Source organism: Tursiops truncatus, chromosome 7 (assembly GCF_011762595.2).
Source record: "Tursiops truncatus isolate mTurTru1 chromosome 7, mTurTru1.mat.Y, whole genome shotgun sequence".
NCBI lineage: Eukaryota > Metazoa > Chordata > Mammalia > Artiodactyla > Delphinidae > Tursiops > Tursiops truncatus.
Window position 1 is genome coordinate 47,073,179 of NC_047040.1, and position 19,557 is coordinate 47,092,735.

Here is a 19,557-nt window from a genome sequence, read left to right on the forward strand (position 1 = left end):
GAAGGGAAATACCCAAGTCTAGCCCATTCTAGCTTTCCACGTGGGAGAAAGGAAATACCCAATCCCAATCCCTTTTAGCCTTCCATGTGAGAGAAGGGAAGTAGCTAACTCCATCTCCCTCTAGCCATTCTGTCCCACCTGGGGGAAAACACTGAGACACACTTGTGAAGTTCACAGTTCAGAGGCACAGGCTCTCTGAAAGACTGAGACCTGAGAACACTTTCCCTTCCCCCACACCTTACTACCACATTACTAAAGGTCTATTTACCACAGTGCCTTTTAACCAATATATTATGTCTGGTTATAAAGGCAAAACATGCAGTTTGAAGAGACAGCAAGCACTAGAATTAGACTCAGATATTGCAGGGATGTTGGAATAATCAGACCAGGAATTTAAAACAACTATGATTAATATGCTAATTAAGGGTTCTAACAAATAAAGTAGACAGCATGCAAGAACAGATGGACAATGTAAGCAGAGAGATGGAAATTCTAAGAAAGAATAAAAAGGAAATACTAGAGATAAAAAAGCTGTAATGGAAATGAGGAGTGCCTTTGATGGGCTTATGGGTAGACAGGACACAGCTCAGAAAAGGATCTCTGTGCTTGAGCATATGTTAATAGAAATCTCCAAAACTGAAAAGGAAACAGAAGACTTTAAAAAAAGACAAAAAAACCCAGAACAGAATATCCAAGAACTGTGGGACAATGATAAAAGGGGTAACATACACATAATGGGAATATTAGGAGGAGAAGAAAGAAAGAATTGAAAGAAGGGACATCACAAAATATCCCATGAACATTTTAAGGATAATTATGCCCTTCACAAAAATTAATTCAAAATGTATCATATAGAAATGTAAAATACAAAAATTATAAAACTCCTAGAAGATAACATAGCAGAAAACCTAGATGACCTCTGATATGGCAATTACTTTTTAGATGTAACACCAAAGGCATGATCCATGAAAGAAAGAATTATAAGGTAGAGTTCATTAAAATTAAAAACTTCTGCTCTGCAAAAGACAATGTCAAGAAAATGAGAAGACAAGCCTTAGAGTGGGAGAAAATATTTCCAAAAGACATATCTATAAAGGACGGTTTTCCAAACTATACAAAGAACTCTTAAAACTCAACAATAAGAAAATCAACAACTACATTGAAAAATGAGCCAAAGACCTGAACAGACACTCTATCAAAGAATACATACAGATGGCAAATAACCATATAAAAAGATGCTCAACATCATATGTCATATGTCATTAGAGAAGTGCAAATTAAAATAACAATGAGATACCACTATACACCTATTAGTTGGGGCCAAAATCCAAAACACTAACAACAGCAAATGCTAGTGAAGATGTGGAGCAATAGGAACTGTCATTGCTAGTGGGAATGCAATATGGTACAGCCACTTTGGCAGACAGTTTGGCAATTTCTGTCAAAACTAAACATGTCTCACCATAAGATCCAACAATTGCACTCCTTGGTATTTACTCAAATGAATTGAAGAGTTGTATCCACACAAAACCTTGCACATAAAGATGTTTACAGCAGCTTGATTCATAGTTGCCAAAACATGGAAGCAACCAAGATGTCCTTCAGTAAGTGAATGGATAAATAAACTGTGGTACATTCAGACAATTGACTATATTCAGTGCTAAAAAGAAATAAATTATCAAGCCGTGAAAAGACATGGAGGAATCTTAAATGCATATTACTAAGTGAAAGAAGCCAATCTGAAGAGGCTACATATTGTATGATTCTAACTATATGCCATTCTAGAATAGGCAAAACTATAGAGACCATAAAAAGATCAGTTGTTGCAAGGGTGGGGTGGGGGTGAGGATATGAATAGGCAGAGCACTGAGGAGTTTTAGGGAATTTGGTTCTGGAAAAGGCAAAACTATGGAGAAGGTAAAAGGATCAGTGGTGCTAGGGTTTGGGGGAGGGAGGGATGAATAGGTGGAACACAGGATTTTTAGGGCAGTGAAACTACTAGGTATAATACTATAGTGGTGGATACATATTATACATATGTCAAAACCCAAAGAATGTAAAACACCAAGAGTGAACCCTAACGTAAACTATGGACTTTGGGTGATACTGATGTGTCAATACAGGTTCATCAATCGTAACAAATACAGCACTCTTGTGTGGGACTTTGATGGTGGGCGAGGCTGTATATATACATGTATGCTCAGTAGACATGTGGGAAACCTCTCTATCTTCTGCTCAATTTTGCTGTGCACTAAAACTGCTCTAAAAATAAAGTCAATTTAAAATCAAAACAAAACAAAAACAAAATAAAAAAACCTTCCTGGACCTACATTTGCTTCCAGCTGCCACCTTATTTCTCTGCTCCCTTTAGAGAAAAACTCCTCCAAAGAGTTGCCTGTACTCGCTAGCTGTCTCTATTTCCCCTCTTCCCATCTCTCTTGGATCTATTCCCACCAAGATTTTGCCCTCACTATTCCACTGAAATGTGGTCAATTCTCAGTCCTCATGTTACCTGAAATATGAGCAGCTGTAGACACAGTGATAATTTCATTTTTTCAATAGACTGACTTCACTTGGTTCCTGGGATGTCCATTTTTAATGTCCCCCTTCTCCCCTGTGGGCCACTCTTCCTTAATATCCTTCGCTGGTTTCCCCTCATATCTCTAAATGCTAAACATTGGAGTGTACTGAGCTCAGTCTTTGGTCTTCTTTGCTGTATCTACACTTACTTTCTTGGTGGTCTCATCCAGACTCATGGCTTTAAATACTATTGATAACCGAGGATGCCTAAAAAAGACAAAAACAACACACCAATTCATGGGGTTGTAATGAGGATTAAATGAGTTAATGCACACAGGCACTTAAAACTGTCTAGAACACAGTAAGTACTTTATATAATCAGCTAAAAACATGCTGGCTGTCTATTAGGCATCACAAACATCACATGTTTAAAACCAAATTTCCCATTTTTCTCCCTTAAGTTCTCGCTCCTGTAGACCTTCCTAACATCTTTAACTCCTTGCTTCCTATCATATTCCCCATTTAGACTATGAGAAAATCCGAGGGGTTCTACCTTCAAAATATATTCAGAATTCAAACTTTCCCAGTATTTCATCACTATATCCTTGTCCAAGGTACTATTATCTTCTACCTGCTCTATTGAAAATTTGCTGATCTGTCTCCCGGGCTTTCTCTTATTTCCCTTTGGCCTAGTTCAACACAGCAACCAGAGTGAACCTTTTAAACTGTAGGTCAGATCGTGCCATTCCTTTATTCTAAATCCTCCAATGGCTGTGCATCTTACTCAGAGCAAAAGCCAATATCTGTGCAATGGCCTGGGAGGCCCTAGATTAATTGGCTGCTTGCTGCTTCTCTGATTTCATCGCTTACCACTCTGTAGTTCACTCTGCTTCAGCACACTAGCTTCCTTGCTCTTTCTCCAGATATACCAAATACACGCCTTTCGCCATTAATTTTGCATTTGATTTCCCTCTGCCTGGAGTGTCCTTCCACCCGGCAACCTGCTCAATGTCTCTGCTCGTCCCCTCTTCCTTCTCCAGTATCTCTCTCAAAGAATTTCCCTCTCCCGCATCATCAGGGCCACTAGGGGAGGACCTAGCCTGTATATTATGTAAAAACTTCAAAACCAAGTTCTTGATGACATCCTTTGAACATCTAGATCAAGGCTGGCCTAATGATAGCCCTACTCCTGAGCTGTTATATGAGGCAACCATGCCCTTTAGAGCTTATTACAATATGTGGCAAATAACTTGGAAGGTGTTGTACATAAAAAATATCATCATCATTATTATATTTTAATCATAATATACTGTTCATATTTTAATGTGGTAGAATTGTATAATGAGTATTAGCAGAAGGAAAACTTTAATTTGTCTAAATAAAGGATGGAGAAATGTATTGCTGGATCTTTTCTTCTGGAGTCATTATTATGTTGTACAACATGAAGAGAAGAGAAGAGAGAGGGGAAGGAGCTGACACTTATAAACTGTCAGGCTTTGTGCTAAGTGCTTCACATGCATTTTATTCTTCAAAAACTCAGCGTCCCCAGGACAAATCTTTTTCTCCACATTTTACAGATGAGGAATGTTAGAAGGTCAAGGTAATCTAGCTATTAAGGGGAATAGTCAGGATTTGTGACTAGGGCTGTGTTACTCCAAAATCTATTCTCTTGCCATTTTCACCATGCTGGGTTTGGTCTTTAAATCTTTCTCCAATAAATAAGTCCTGTTTATTGAGTCAGTGAGTGAAGCCAGAAACCAAGTGGAAAAAAGAATTCTCTTCAGTCTGCAAATGTCAAGGGTAATAATATGTAGCTGTGTTCTTACCATTGAGCTTAAAATCTTGCAATTCACGCTTTGTAGAAATATGAGGAAGAAATTACCCATCAGCACTTCTAATGAATCAGAGAATGATAAAATGTTACTGCACAAAGTGACAACATCCCACTTATCTCCTGGAACCCATTCAATGATGGAGAAGGATATGAATCAACTATAAATAGAATATATCGGCTCATCTGTTCTTACCGGATGCAGTGAAATTTAGTATCTAGGGCAAGGGTTGGTTTAAGGGTGCCTCTGAGCGTGCTTTTCAGTGAGCAAGTTTTTTTTGAATAGCATACGTTTAATAAATTATGATTAGTGGACTTCCCTGGTGGTGCAGTGGTTAAGAATCTGCCTGCCAATGCAGGGGACAGGGGTTCAAGCCCTGGTCCGGGAAGATCCCACATGCGGCGGAGCAACTAAGCCCGTGTGCCACAACTACTGAGCCCACGTGCCACAATTACTGATGCCCGCGTGCCTAGAGCCTGTGCTCTGCAACAAGAGAAGCCACCGCAATGAGAAGCCTGCGCACCACAACAAAGAGTAGCCCCCCGCTCGCCACAACTAGAGAAAGCCCACGTGCAGCAATGAAGACCCAACACAGGCATAAATAAATAAATTATGATTATTTACTTTTACACTGTGATTTAAATAGTATAACATTAGAAACATTTAAAGAAAGATAATTTGATATTTGTCCCAAAAGAGATTGATTTTAAACTACAGTAAAAAACCTAGTTAATCCATTCAAGTCAACATTATTTATTAAGTGCCTATTTGTGTTCTGAACTCTGCTGGATACTAAGTACAGAGAGCACGGTGTATTCAAACTAGTCCACAGCCCCTAGAAACCCTTGAGGAATTCTTCTTCTTTTTCTCTTTTGTGAGTTGGCAATGCAAAAGCTATTTGGGATGAGCTATATCCCAGGCACAAAGTAGTCATTTAAATGGTTGGCCAGTTCACCTCCTTCATGGAACAAGGAGAACTGAAATAAGGGCAGGGTATTCTTTGTCAATCCGTTTCATAACCAACCTCCATTTAATCCTTTAGATGTCTTCTAACTTAATCTGTCTCACATATTTTTATTGCTATTCTTTGAATCTATGCCAAAATACATTACATATTCCCAGTATTGAGATGCTGAGAAATGGATACAAAAGTTTTCCAATACTGCTTGTGAATACATATATATTTAAAAACTCTACATTTGGGGTTTTTGTTGGGACCACTGTTCTACCAAGGTTTATGGTTGATATTCTACCTGTATTAATATGATATCCACTTTACTTTTAGAGTCAATGTTCAGTTCATTTGTTACTAAAGATGTCCTCATCCCCATGAGCATTTTATACTGTGCCAATCAAAACAATATTTTAATCTATATAACATTTGTTTGTTTCTGCTCTCCCAACAATTTGCAATAGCAGCCAGTCTCCATTTGGGGCCACCAGTGTGTTATCATGCTTTTCTTTCATATAACAAAGAAGTTGTTCATGGTGTTATATCATACAATTAAAAGATTCCAAGAAAAAGTTTATTCAAGTCCAAATCAGCCACACCTTTCAATACACATATACAGCAGTGTCTGTAAACAGATGAGAAAAACACTTGGCAAACAAGACTCCAATACAGCTGGGGGAGGAGGAGGGATGACACACTGGCTATGAATTTTTACTTCTGAGGCCAAGAGGGCCCTTGTGCCTACACTTCTGTACTCTTCAACCCACTTTGGGTCCAGATTCAAGAAATCCTTACTAATGCTGGCAACCATGCCTTGCTTACATGGTTTCTGGCCATTGGGTGAAGCATCTGATGCTATGAATGTGCTTAGACATGAGGTAATTTTCAGGGACCCTAAGAAGCAAGGAATCATGACTTCTAGGTAAGCTTCTTCTTTCTTCTTTATCCAGTTTTGGGATATACAACTTTTGTCAGTTTGTGGTCTGTGCATAAGTATGGGGGCCAAGGATGGAGTTATGTAAGGAGAGAGAAACATTTCTTCTTTTTATGTTCAAACGTGGGACTCCAAAACATATGTATAGTAACACCTTCCAATCTGCAGGAAATATTAAGCTCCAATGTATTATTTTGCTATTTTTCAGAAAGAAAAACCTAAGGGAATTGTTGAAAGACTCACACAGTTGATAGAAACTAACTTGAAATTTGGGTAAACTCTGAAAATAAGATTTTTTTCATTTTAATATTGAATATATGAAGGAATTCAAAAATAAATTTTGTATATTAATACCAGACATGTATAACTTAATCCATTATTTCAAATTTTTCATTTATCACATTAATTAGAGATTATTTAATTCTTTTTTTTCTGGGTTATCTAATTAAGTAAATATTAGAGAATTTGGTCAATGTAATTAAATCAAATCTAATTTATGCTCTAAATGGTCTAATGTCTATTGAATTATAAACATATTAGACCGAGACATTAATAATAACTATACTTGAAAGTTATTTTTGAGTAATTCATTAAGAACTGGAGGAGACTGGGGTGAGTGGGATATGCAAGTAAGGGGAAAAATCCACCATTTGGAGATCAAAACCTGGCTCTTTGATGGCATAACATAGTAGAATTAACTTGGCTACTGCTTGGGTTTGATTAAATTGACTGCTAAAGGAGATGACTATCTCTGGTAATATTCAGGACTCAGTAGGCAGCAAAAATTTTTCAGCCATTTTAAGAAGCAGGAGGTGATGAGCTCTTTACTGTGCGGGCTCTTTCTCTATCTCAGGTGTAAAGGCTCACTGTAGGCTTCATTCCCCTGCACAAGCCCCCTCAGTACCTCAGGACTTCAAATCTCACTTTCTAGCCTAATCTAAAGGCCAGAAGTACTAGTTTACTTAAGTCATTAAAAGTCTTAGAAGAATCCAAGAATTGAGCCTATAATATTCCCTTACTTTAAGCAATGTTATTATATTTGACTGTAAACTTGCTTTTGGATTTTTAAGATCCTGAATCTTAATTATGGTTTCCTATGCCTAGAATGCTTTCAACCATGAAATCAGAAATCTCCCACGACCCCTTTTCATGTTCCAATTGTACTGAACTATGATCCACGCTTGCTCACACTTCTGTAGATTTAGTTAAAGTATTATTATAAGAAGGTGTCTGTGGGAAACCTTCTTGATCTTCTCTCGAGTTAAGCTCTTCCCTCACAGGCTTCCATAGGGCACATGCATATCTCTATTACAATGTATTCAATATTAAAATCATCCATTTATTTTCCCATCTTCCCATGAGACTGGGGTCTCGTGAAGATAGGTGGGTTGTTTTGTTTTGTTTTGTTTCTACCTCTGGTATCCCCTACACCTAGTGTAGTGTATGCACATAGTAGCTGCATAAGTGTTTGCTGAATAAATGAAAAAGTTGAGATGCTTAACAAAGGCACAGAACTAGAGGGATCTGACTACTTTTTCCCCTCCATATTTGACTGAACTAAAGTCATTTCTAAGAAGACACAGCACTCAAGTGGTCCCTTCTCCTATAATGACTTTAAATGAATTACTCTGTAGCAACAAGTTGTCCATGTGAAGCAAGCACAACAGCTTCACACAGTAAATGCTATGTATAATGACAGCATGTCGTTCTAACTAAAAAGTTGTTATAAGAACTGTTGTGAGGGAAATGCCATGTGGAGAAGAAACGAATGAGTAGGTCCAGGAATGAAATGAATAGATTCATTAAATGGTTAAGCTTTTGCTTCAGGAGTTCACTGGTATCACTGCATGATCATTTGGATCCCAGGGTTCAGTATTTATTCTGAATGGCTCTGCTGTGCCTTGGCCCAATTAATTCATCTTGCAAATCCATTGCCCAGAAGTAAGCCGTCGAATAGACTCAGATATTCTTCTAGTTAAATCATAGTAATGCCAATTTTCATATTGGTGATCACAATAGCCCCACAGTATATCAGCTATGGTTAAGAATAAAGAACTATTCATAAAATAATACCCTTAAAAATGACTGAGCTTTGATTCTGCTTCTGACACTTATTGGCTATTTGACCTTGGGACATTTTCTTAACCTCTCTGGAACTCAATTACCTTTTATGTAACATAGGGATAATAACACCCAGCTCACATGGTTGTTATGAGGAATATATGAGATGACCAATCAAGTTACAGACAATCAAGGGTACAGACATAAAAACAGATATATAGACCAATGGATCAGAATAGAGAGCCCAGAAATAAACCCTCACGTATATGGCCAGACAATTTGTACAAGACTGAAAAAAGGAAAAGGAGAGTCTCTGCAACAACAGTGTTGGGAAAACTGGATATCCACAAGCCAAAAGTGATTTGGAAGCTTACCTTATACCATATTAAAAATTAACTCAAAATGGATGAAAGACCTAAACCATAAGGTCTAAAACTGTAACTCCTATAAGAAAACTAGGGGGAAAGCTTCAGGACATTACATTTGGCAATGATTTCTTGGATATAACATCAAAAGCACAGGCAACAAAAGCAAAAATAGACAAATGGGACTATATCAAACTTAAAAATTCTGCACACCAAAGGAAATAATCAAGAGTGAAAAGGCAACCTACAGAATGGGAGAAAATATTTGCAAATCACATATCTGATAAAGGGCTAATATCCAGAATATATAAGGAACTTCTGTAACTCAACAACAAAAAGCAGATAATTTGACTAAAAAGTGGGCAAAGGACTTGAAATGATAATCCTCCAAAGAAGATATACAGATGACCAACAAGCATATGAAAAGATGCTCAATATCAATAATCAGTCATAAAAATACAAATCAAAATCACAATGAGATATCACCCACACCCATTAGGATGGCCATTATCAAAAGAACAGAAATAACAAATATTGTCAAGGATGCAGAGAAATTGGAACCCTTGTGCACTGTTGGTGGAAATGTAAAATGGTGTGGCCATTATGGAAAACATTATGGAGTTTCCTTAAAAAAATAAAAATAGAATTGCTATATGATTAAGCAATCCCACTTCTGGGTATATATACAAAAGAATTCAAAGCAGGATCTTGAAGAGATATTTATACACCCATGTTCATTGCAGCATTATTCACAATAGCCAAGAGGTGGAAACAACCCAAGTGTCCACTGACAGATGAATGGATAAAGAAAATGTGGTATTTACATACAGTGGAATATCATGCAGCCTTTAAAAATAAGGAAATCCTGTCCCATGTTGCAACATCAATGGACCTGGAGGACATTATGCTAAGCAAAGTCATCAGTCTCTCTCTCTCTCTCTCTCTCTCTCTCACACACACACACACACACACACACACACACACTGTATGATTCCACTTATATTAAGCATCTAAAGTCATCAAAATCATAGAAACAAAGAGCAGAAAGGTGGTGGCCCATAGCTTTAGGTAGGGTGAAGGATAAAAGAGGAATTAGTGTTTAATGGGTATAGAGTTTCAGTTTTGCAAGATGAAAAAGTTCTAGAGATCTGTTGCAAAATAACATGAACATACTTAACACTATAGAACTGACGCTTAACAATAGTTAAGATGGTAAATTTAATGTTATGTATATTGTGTTTTTTCTTTTTTGCCACACACACAGAAAGAAAAAATCTGAAAGTCAAGGGTCTCTGTAATTACATTCCCTTCCTACTACAAACAACTACAAACATACTACATAAACACCATACTACAAAGACAAATATTGTTAACAGGTATACAGTTTTAAAACATTCTTTTTTTTTATTTTAAAGGAATATACAGATATACCCATACATACTTTTCAGTAGAGTTCTCATACTTGCCTTTTTTCTTTTTAAATACTCAATAGAATATCATGGTCATCTTTTCATGTCAGTAAATGGAAAAATCTACTTGATTCTTTTAAACAACTGCATATTTCACTACATGAATGTACCATATTTGGCAAATGTAGTACCATAGTTCTCAGAGACTTCATACATCCAAAAAAATGAGCCCTTTAATGAAAAAAATTTTTTAAATTAACAAATATTCATTGACTAAAAGCACAGCACTGGGGTGTGGGGAAGGCACTATAATGAATGACAGAGTTCCTGTCCTCAAGCAAACAATGCTCTATTATGGAAGCAAAGATACACACACAAATAAACAAGGTGGAAAGACATATATATTAATCATCATGTGAATTTTATACCCCCAGTTTGCAGGGAATCAAAGGTAGTTTCAAGGGAATACATCTTCGGAACATTCAAGGATAGGAAGGATTTAGGAATGCGGAGATAGGGAGACTAGAGAAGAGGAAGAGAATATTTCACAAAGTAGAAACAGGTAGATAAGACATACAAAACTACAGTATGTAATAATATAATAGCTACCAGTTCCTCAGTGCCTATGTACTAAGTACTTGGCAAGTACTAAATATCTATGTACTAAGCTACATTCTTTACATATAATACCCCTTTCAGCTTTATAACTGAGAAATAAACATTTTGATCCCCATTTTACTAATGAGGTAACTCAGGATCAGAAAAGTTAAGTAAATATTAACATTGTGAGTTACTTGACTAAAGAAATGATAATACTGCAACATGGATGACCTTAAGGGCATTATGCTGAGTGGAATAAGTCAGACAGAGAAAGACAAATACTGTATGATCTCACTTATATGTGAAATCCAAAAAACCAAAAAAACCCAAACTCACAGAAAAAGAGATTAGATTTGTGTTTGCCAAAGATGGGAGGTGAAAAACTGGATGAAGGTGGGCAGAAGGTACAAACTTCCAGTTATAAGATAAATAAGTACAGAGGGTGTAATGTACAACACAATGACTGTAGTTAACATTGTTGTATGGTATATTTTAAAGTTGTTAAGGGAGTAGATCCTAAGATTTCCAATCACAAGGAAAAAACATTTCCCCCACTTTTTTGGTATCTATATGAGATGATGGATGTTAACTAACCTTACTGTAATCATTTCACAACATATGTAAGTCAAGTCATTATATTGTACATCTTTTTTTTTTTTAATATTCTTTTTGGCCATGCCACACAGCATGTGGGGATCTTAGTTCCCCAACCAGGGATTGAACCCATGCCCCCTGCATTGGGAACGCAGAGTCTTAACCACTGGACTGCCAAGGAAGTCCCTACACTGTACATCTTAAATGTATATATTGCTGTATGTCAATTACATCTCAATAAAACTGTAAAAGAAATAATAATGTAAGAGAAGGAAGCTGAGATCAGACTAAAGAAGACTTTGAAGAGCATGCCTGAACATTTAGATTCTATTTGGTAGGAAATTTAGAGCCACTGAAGAATTATGAAGGTGGAAGACATGATTAAAACAATGTTGTAAGAAGGCAAGTCTGGGAACTAGCAATACTCATATCAGACAAAATAGACTTTAAAACAAAGGCTATAACAAAAGACAAAGAAGGGCATTACATAACGATAAGGGGATCAGTACAAGAAGAGGATATTACACTTGTTAACACACACACACCCAATACAGGATCACCTAAACATATGAAGCAAATACTAACAAATATATAGGGAGAAACTGACAATAATACAATAATAGTAGGAGACTTTAATACCCCACTGATATCAATGACAGATCTCCAGACAGGAAATAAGGCAAGTGGTCTTAAATGACACAGTAGACCAGGTAGACGTAATTGATATCTACAGGACACTACATTCAAAAACAGCAGAATACACATTCTTTTCAAGTGCACGTGGAACATTCTTCAGGGTAGGTCATATACTAGATAACAAAACAAGCCTCAACAAACTTAAGAGGATAGAAATTATATCAAGCATTTTTTCCAACTACAACAGTATGAACTAGAAATCAACTACAGAAAGAAAAACAGGAAAAGAACAAACACATGGAGGCTAAACAACATGCTAATAAAATCTAGTGGATCAACAATGAAATCAAAGAGGGAACCAGAAAATACCTTGAGACAAATAAAACTGAAAACACAATTTTCCAAAATCTATGGGATTCAGAAAAAGCACATCTAAGAGGGAATTTCATAGTGATAAACGCCTTCCTCAAGAAACAAGAAAAATCTCAAATAAACAACCTAACCTATCACCTAAAAGAACCGGAAAAAGAACAAGCAAAGCCCAAAGTCAGCAGAAGGAAGGAAATAATATAGATCAGAGAGGAAATAATTAGAGTTTAAAGAAAAACAATAGAAAAGATCATTGAAACCAAAAGCTGTTTTTTAAAATAGATAAACAAAATCAATAAACCTTTAGCCAGGCTCACCAAGAAGAAAAGAGAGGACTTAGATATGAAAGAGCAGAAATAACAACCAATACCACAGAGATACGAAAAACCATACAGGAACACTATGAACAGTTATATGCCAACAAACTGGACAACCTAGAAGAAATGGACAGATTTCTAGAAACATACAGCCTGCCAAGACTGAGTCAAGAAGAAACAGACAATTTGAACAGACCTATCACTAGAAGTGAAATTGAATCTGTAATCTAAAAACTCCCAGCAAACAAAAGTCCACAACTGGACAGCTTCACAGGGGAATTCTACCAAACATATAAAGAAGAACTAATACCTATCCTTCTCAAACTATTCCTAAAAATTGAAGAGGAGGGAATACTCTCAAATTCATTCTACGAGGTCACCATTATCCTGATACCAAAACCAAAGACACTACAAAAAAAGAAAATTACAGGCCAATATCTTTAATGAATATAGATGCAAAAGTCCTCAACAAAATATTAGCAAAGCAAATCCAACAATATATAAAAAGGATCACACAACATGATCAACTTGGACTCATTCCAGGGTCACAAGGATGGTTCAACATATGCAAATCAATGTGATACACCACATTAACAAAAGAAAGATAAAAATCACTTGATCATCTCAACAGACACAGAAAAAGAATTTGACAAAATTCAACATCCATTATAATGATAAAAATTCTCATCAAAGTGGGTATAGAGGGAACATATCCCAATAATAAAGGCCATTTATGACAAACCCACAGCCAAAATAACAGTGAAAAGCTGAAAGCCTTCCCTCTAAATTCAGGAATAAAACAATGATGCCCACTCTCATTGCTTCAATTTAACATAGTATTGGAAGTCCAGCCACATTAATCAGACAAGAAAAAGAAATAAAATGTATCCAAATTGGAAGGGAAGAGGTAAAACTGTCACTATTTGCAGATGACATGATACTCTATATAGAGAACCCTAAAGTCTCCATCCAAAAAGTATTAGAACTAATAAATGAATTCAGCAAGGTTGCAGGACACAAGATTAATATACAGAAATCTGGTGTGTTTCTATACACTAATAATGAAATATCAGAATGAGAAAAAAATTTTAAATCCCATTTAAAATCACATTAAAAATGCCTAGGAATAAATTTAACTAAGCTGGTGAAAGACCTATGCTCTGAAAACTATAAAATATTGATGAAGGAAATTGAAGATGATTCAAAGAAATGGAAAGATATCTTGTGCTCTTGGGTTTGAAGAATTAATATTATTAAAATGGCCATACTACCCAAAGCAAGCAATCTACAGTTTTAATGCAATTCCTATCAAAATACCCAAGACATTTTTCACAGAACTAGGACAAATAACCCTAAAATTTATATGGAACCACAAAAGACCCTGAATTGCCAAAGCAATTCTGAGAAAAAAGCACCAGGTTGGAGGTATAACCCTCCCAGACTTCAGACTATATTACAAAGATACAGTAATCAAAACAATATGGTAATGGTATAAAAACAGACACATAGAACAATGGAACAGAATAGAGAGCCCAGAAATAAACCCATGTACCTATGGTCATTAATCTATGACAAAGGAGGCAAGAATATACAATGAAAAAAAGACAGTCTCTTCAACAAGTGGTGCTGGGAAAACTGGAAAGCCAAATGTAAAACAATGAGATTAGAGCATTCCCTCACACCATATAAAAGAATAAACTCAAAATTGTTTGAAGACATAAATTAAGACCTGAAACCATAAAACTCCTAGAAAAGAACATAGGCAGAACACTCTTTAACACAAAGCACAGTAAAATTTACTTGGATCAGTCTCCCAAGGCAAAAGAAATAAAAGCAAAAATAAACAAATAGGACCTAATTAAACTTAAAAGCTTTTGCACAGCAAGGGAAACTATCAACAAAATGAAAAGACAACCTACATAATGGGAGAAAATATTTGCAAATGATGTGACAGACAAGGGCTTAATATCCACAATATACAAACAACTCATACAACTTAATATCAGAAAAACAAACAACCCAATCAAAAAATGGGCAGAAGATCTGAATAGACATTTTCCCAAAGATACACAGATGGCTAACAGGCACATGAGAAGGTGCTCAACATCGTTAATTATTAGAGAAATGCAAATCAAAACCACGAGGTATCACCTCACAACTGTCAGAATGGCTGTCATCAAAAAGTCTACAAATAAACGTTGGAGTGGATGTGGAAAAAAGGGAACCCTCATATACTGTTGGGGGGAATGTAAATTGGTGCAGCCAATATGGAAAACTGTATGGACAGTCCTTAAAAAACGAAAAGTAGAACTACCATATGATCCAGCAATTCCACTCCTGGGTATATATCTGGAAAAAACAAAAACACTAATTGCACCCCAATGTTCATAGCAGCACCATGTATAATAGCCAAGACATGGAAGCAACCCAAGTGCCCATCAACAGATGACTGGCTTACAAAAATGTGGCATATATATGCAATGGAATATTACTCAGCCATGAAAAAGAATGAAATACTGCCATTTGCAGCAATGTGAATAGACCTAGAGAATATTATGCTCAGTGAAATAAACTGGACAGAGAAAGACAAATACTGTATGCCAGCACTTATATATGAATCTAAAAAATAATACAAATGAATGTATATGCAAAATAGAAACAGAAAAATAGACATAGGAAACAAACTTGTGGTTAAGAGGAGAGAGGAGCAGGGAGGGCCAAATTATGGTTATGGGATTAACGGATACAAACTACTATATATAAAATAGATAAGTGGACTTCCCTGGTGGTGCAGTGGTTAAGAATCTGCCTGCCAATGCAGGGGACAAGGGTTCGATCCCTGGTCCAGGAAGATCCCACATGCCAAGGAGCAACTAAGCCCGTGTACCACAACTATCGAGCCTGTGCTCTAGAGCCCGCGAGCCACAACTACTGAAGCCCATGTGCCTAGGGTCCATGCTCCTCAACAAGAGAAGCCACCGCAATGAGAAGACCGCACACCACAATGAAGAGAAAGCCCACAGGCAGCAACGAAGACTCAACGCAGCCAAAAATAAATAAAGTTCTTAAAAAAATAGATAAGCAACAAGGATATGCTGTATAGCACAGGGAATTATACCCATTATCTTGTAATGACCTATAATGGAGTATAATCTGCAAAAATATTGAATGACTATGGTATACACCTGAAACTAACACAATATTGTAAATCAACTATACTTCAATTTAAAAAAAAGAAGACAAATCTGGTATTGCTGTGGATGGATTTGTTACAGGAAGGAAGGAAATAAATTAATTAACTAGTGTACAGTGATCATATGCCCAAGTTTGCAAGGGACAGTCTGAGTGTATAACAGTTGTCCTAATATAAGTGTTAAAAGAGCCTTCTTCACTCTCCATAATGTCCCTTTTACACTCCAAAGTGTCCTGGTTTGGAAGAGAAATAACCATGTGATTAAATATGAAGGGAGATGAGAATCTGAGTAATATAGGATAGTGGCAGTGTGAAAAGAAAGGAGGATGGACGTGAGAGAAATCTTGGCATGGTAGAATAATAGGTATTTTTTTAGTTCAAGTGGCCGGATAAGAAAAAAAAAATCTCAAGAATGGGTTAAAAAAGAGATTAAAGAAAAAGGAAGGAGAAAAGAGTTAGGAGAGAAAATGATGACTTTAGTTTGGAATCTGATATACTGGCAGGATATCATGTTGAGCTGTGTGGTAGCTTACTGGAAATGTGAGGCTGGAATACTGTTGTACATATGGAAATTATAACTGAAATCATGAGAGTGAATGAGATTGCCAAGGAATAGAGAATAATCAAAGATGGCAAAGAGGCCTGAAGGACCTCAAGGAATACCTATTTAGAAAAACTCTCATCTTATAAATACTAAATGAGGTTAATAGACAGTTCTATAATTACTGATCATCTTGAGCCCAGTCAAAATTACCAACTGCCCACGTGGAATGCTGAGTTTGAAAGTAGCTCATCAGGAAACCAAAGGGCACCTTCACAAACTGTTTCCTGCTTTTTATCATTTCATGACATTTTTATCAACTTTTTTCTTTTGATGTGAACTCCTGAGTGTTATGTTATAAATATATTTTTAGCTCAGGACTACAGTGATTGATAAAAGAAGATTAAAAACAGCCGTAAGTGATATGGGCCACTCAAGTATCTACATTCTGTCACTCATTTTCCTGTACATTAATATATGTATAAGAATAATAATGTTATTGTTTCCTACATAACTTGCTGTAGATTGTCAAGCTGAGGGTTCTCCCACCGTTATCAGTGATGACATGAAGACTAAAGAACAGAATTAAGCTCTGTATTATTAGTGCATTCAGAACTATATGGTATATTGACAAGTTGCTTAGTGTTCATATGCGAAAGCCCAGGACTTACTCTTTCACTTATATAGAGAGATAAATTTTACCTATGAAAGACCAGGTACACCTTCAAATTACTATACGGCACTGATAAAAACATATAAAAGGGCATTTCAGTTTAATTTCAAGGCTGCTTTGACAAGTGAGAAAAAAGGTGCATTTAAAATTTTTACATTTTGAAAGGCAAATTCATATTCTTTTGCCCTTAAAACAAAGCCATATGAAAATACTTCAAATGCAAAACTCTATTTAACTGTCTAGAAAGTTGGAGTTAAACAGCAGGAGTACTGGCATGCTTTTTAAGCTTGTCTCCTTTTAAAAAAACCTTGATGTTTCAATAAGTATCAATAATATACATCATTTACTACAAGTCTAACTGAAAATAGTGACTTTGCAATTATTTAACTCTTTTCCATCATTTAACAAAATTCATTTTTGGAGGGAAAACAGTTTTAAAGTAGACCACGTATTTCTCCATCCATACATCTAAAAACAAATGGTACAGTGCACTGGAGTTATATTAAATTTATGGAGGAGAAATAGAGCAGGATAATGAATCTTTTCAAGCAATTTCAATAAATTTCAAACCTTAAACTACTGTCAGAAAGACATAGTGCAGCAACTCTATGATTCTCTGAAAAGTAGACAATGTGTTTTTAATACCTGCTTGGAAGAGAAACATGTATGTATCCAGTTAAAAATTCAGATTCTTTGCCAATATTATGAAATGAATTCAGGCAATATGGGAATCTGCAATATGCAATTTATTACTCATCAGTGCAACCAATTTTTCCAGGTTGGCATTGGGCCTTTCAAATGTAAAACTGATAATTTTTAATATGATCACCATGGGAAGCTTGCTCCTGATGGTAAAGCACATTCAATAATAAGTTGTAAACAGTCACTAAATGACTGGCTAGAATTTCTCTAGACAATACGCTGTTTGACATTATAAATGGCTTCATCTTTGTTTTTTGAAAACGGACTGCAATATTCACGTCATTAAAAAAATTCTGTGAGGGACTTCCCTGGTGGCGCAGTGGTTAAGAATCTGCCTGCCAATGCAGGGGACATGGGTTCGAGCCCTGGTCCGTGAAGACCCCACATGCCGCAGAGCAACTAAGCCCGTGCACCACAACTACTGAGCCTGCGAGCCACAACTACTGAGCCTGCACTCTAGAGCCCGTGAGTCACAACTACTGAGCCCGTATGCCACAACTACTGAAGCCCGTGTGCCTAGATCCCATGCTCTGCAACAAGAGATGTCACCGCAATGAGAAGACCACGCACCACAATGAAGAGTAGCCCCTGCTAGCTGCAACTAGAAGAGGCCCACGTGCAGCAAGACCCAATGCAGCCAAAAAAAAAAAAAAATTCTGTGACCTGTTTTTGGCAATATGTTTAGTAAATAGCCTGTGCAGATGCTGAGCATCCCAGGATGATTACACAGCTAAATAATTATGTGGATGATATGTACAGAGGTTGAGGTAAAATAAACTGTTATCCTCTATGTTCCCTGAATTTCTAGAGCCTAAGTTTTAAAGTTAAGATCTTAAACAGGTTATTATCACTTCAAATGTTTTCCCCATTTTTAGGGCGCTGTTAGCTTCAGTCTTCATCATCAATATATGGGTAAGTAAATGAACCAAGAAAACAAAAGTGGTCAAATGTATCCAAATATTTCTTGAACCAAGAAATATATATTTCTTTATAGTACATTCACATATAGAGAATTTCTACTCTGATACTTCTGGAACCAAGAGATCCAATTTAAAGCAACAGCTTTTAATTTAAACATATGGAAATGAAAACAAGACATAAAGATATATTTGTATCTTCTCTGAGAAGGTCATCCACTAAATATTTCAGCTTCTATAAAGTTCTATAGTTATTGTGGGTTTTACATTAAAAGCCTTGAGAAAGAAAGAACAGTAATTTGGGGGAATCTTCTTTGTTTCACAGAATCATTTTAAATACTGATATATCTCTTCAACAGTGAATTCAAAGAACTAGGTAAAAGATCATTTTCTCAGACACTTAGTAGACTCCTGAAGTTCTTTCCCTTGAAGTTCTTGACATTTATTTATATTACATCTGAGTTGCTTTCATGAGATTTTAATACTTTATACTATATTCACATATAGAGAATTTCTATTCCAATACTTAATCATTAAAAAAGAATCTGGAAAACCAGATTTTTGGGGGAATATGAACATTCTTAATATTAGCAAAGCTATTTCTGTCAAGTAGATTTTTATGAGTAGTACTGACTAAAACCATAAGTTACCCAGGTAAACATAGGAAATGTGGTGAAGAATTAACTAGGGGTTTGGTACTTTGTGAACACCCACATCTTAGCAGATTTTGTAGAGAAAATTAATCAGCTTTCATTTAAATATTTCCTGTATCAAAAAGTGATGAAAATCTAAATTCAGATTTTACTTCTACTTCTGGCCAAGATGATGCAATGAATCAGATTTACCTCCCGCTTGAAACAATTAAAAAATCAGATGTAATATATAAACAATTGTTTTCAAGATATAAATATCAGACAATAGGCAATGATTTCTAAGAGATGG

The 19,557-nt window shown here is 36.1% G+C and overlaps 1 protein-coding gene across 2 annotated transcripts in view; it reads right to left on the bottom strand.

The window, feature by feature from the left end:
* Positions 1–10,045: 10,045 nt before the first annotated feature.
* ZC3H15 (zinc finger CCCH-type containing 15) overlaps positions 10,046–19,557 on the bottom strand; it is a 33,700-nt gene continuing 24,188 nt past the window's right edge. For both annotated transcript variants that reach the window (XR_002175641.3, XR_002175642.3), the window contains one exon: positions 10,046–10,304. The gene's annotated coding sequence lies outside the window, so the exon portion shown is untranslated. The remainder of the gene's footprint in view (positions 10,305–19,557) is intronic.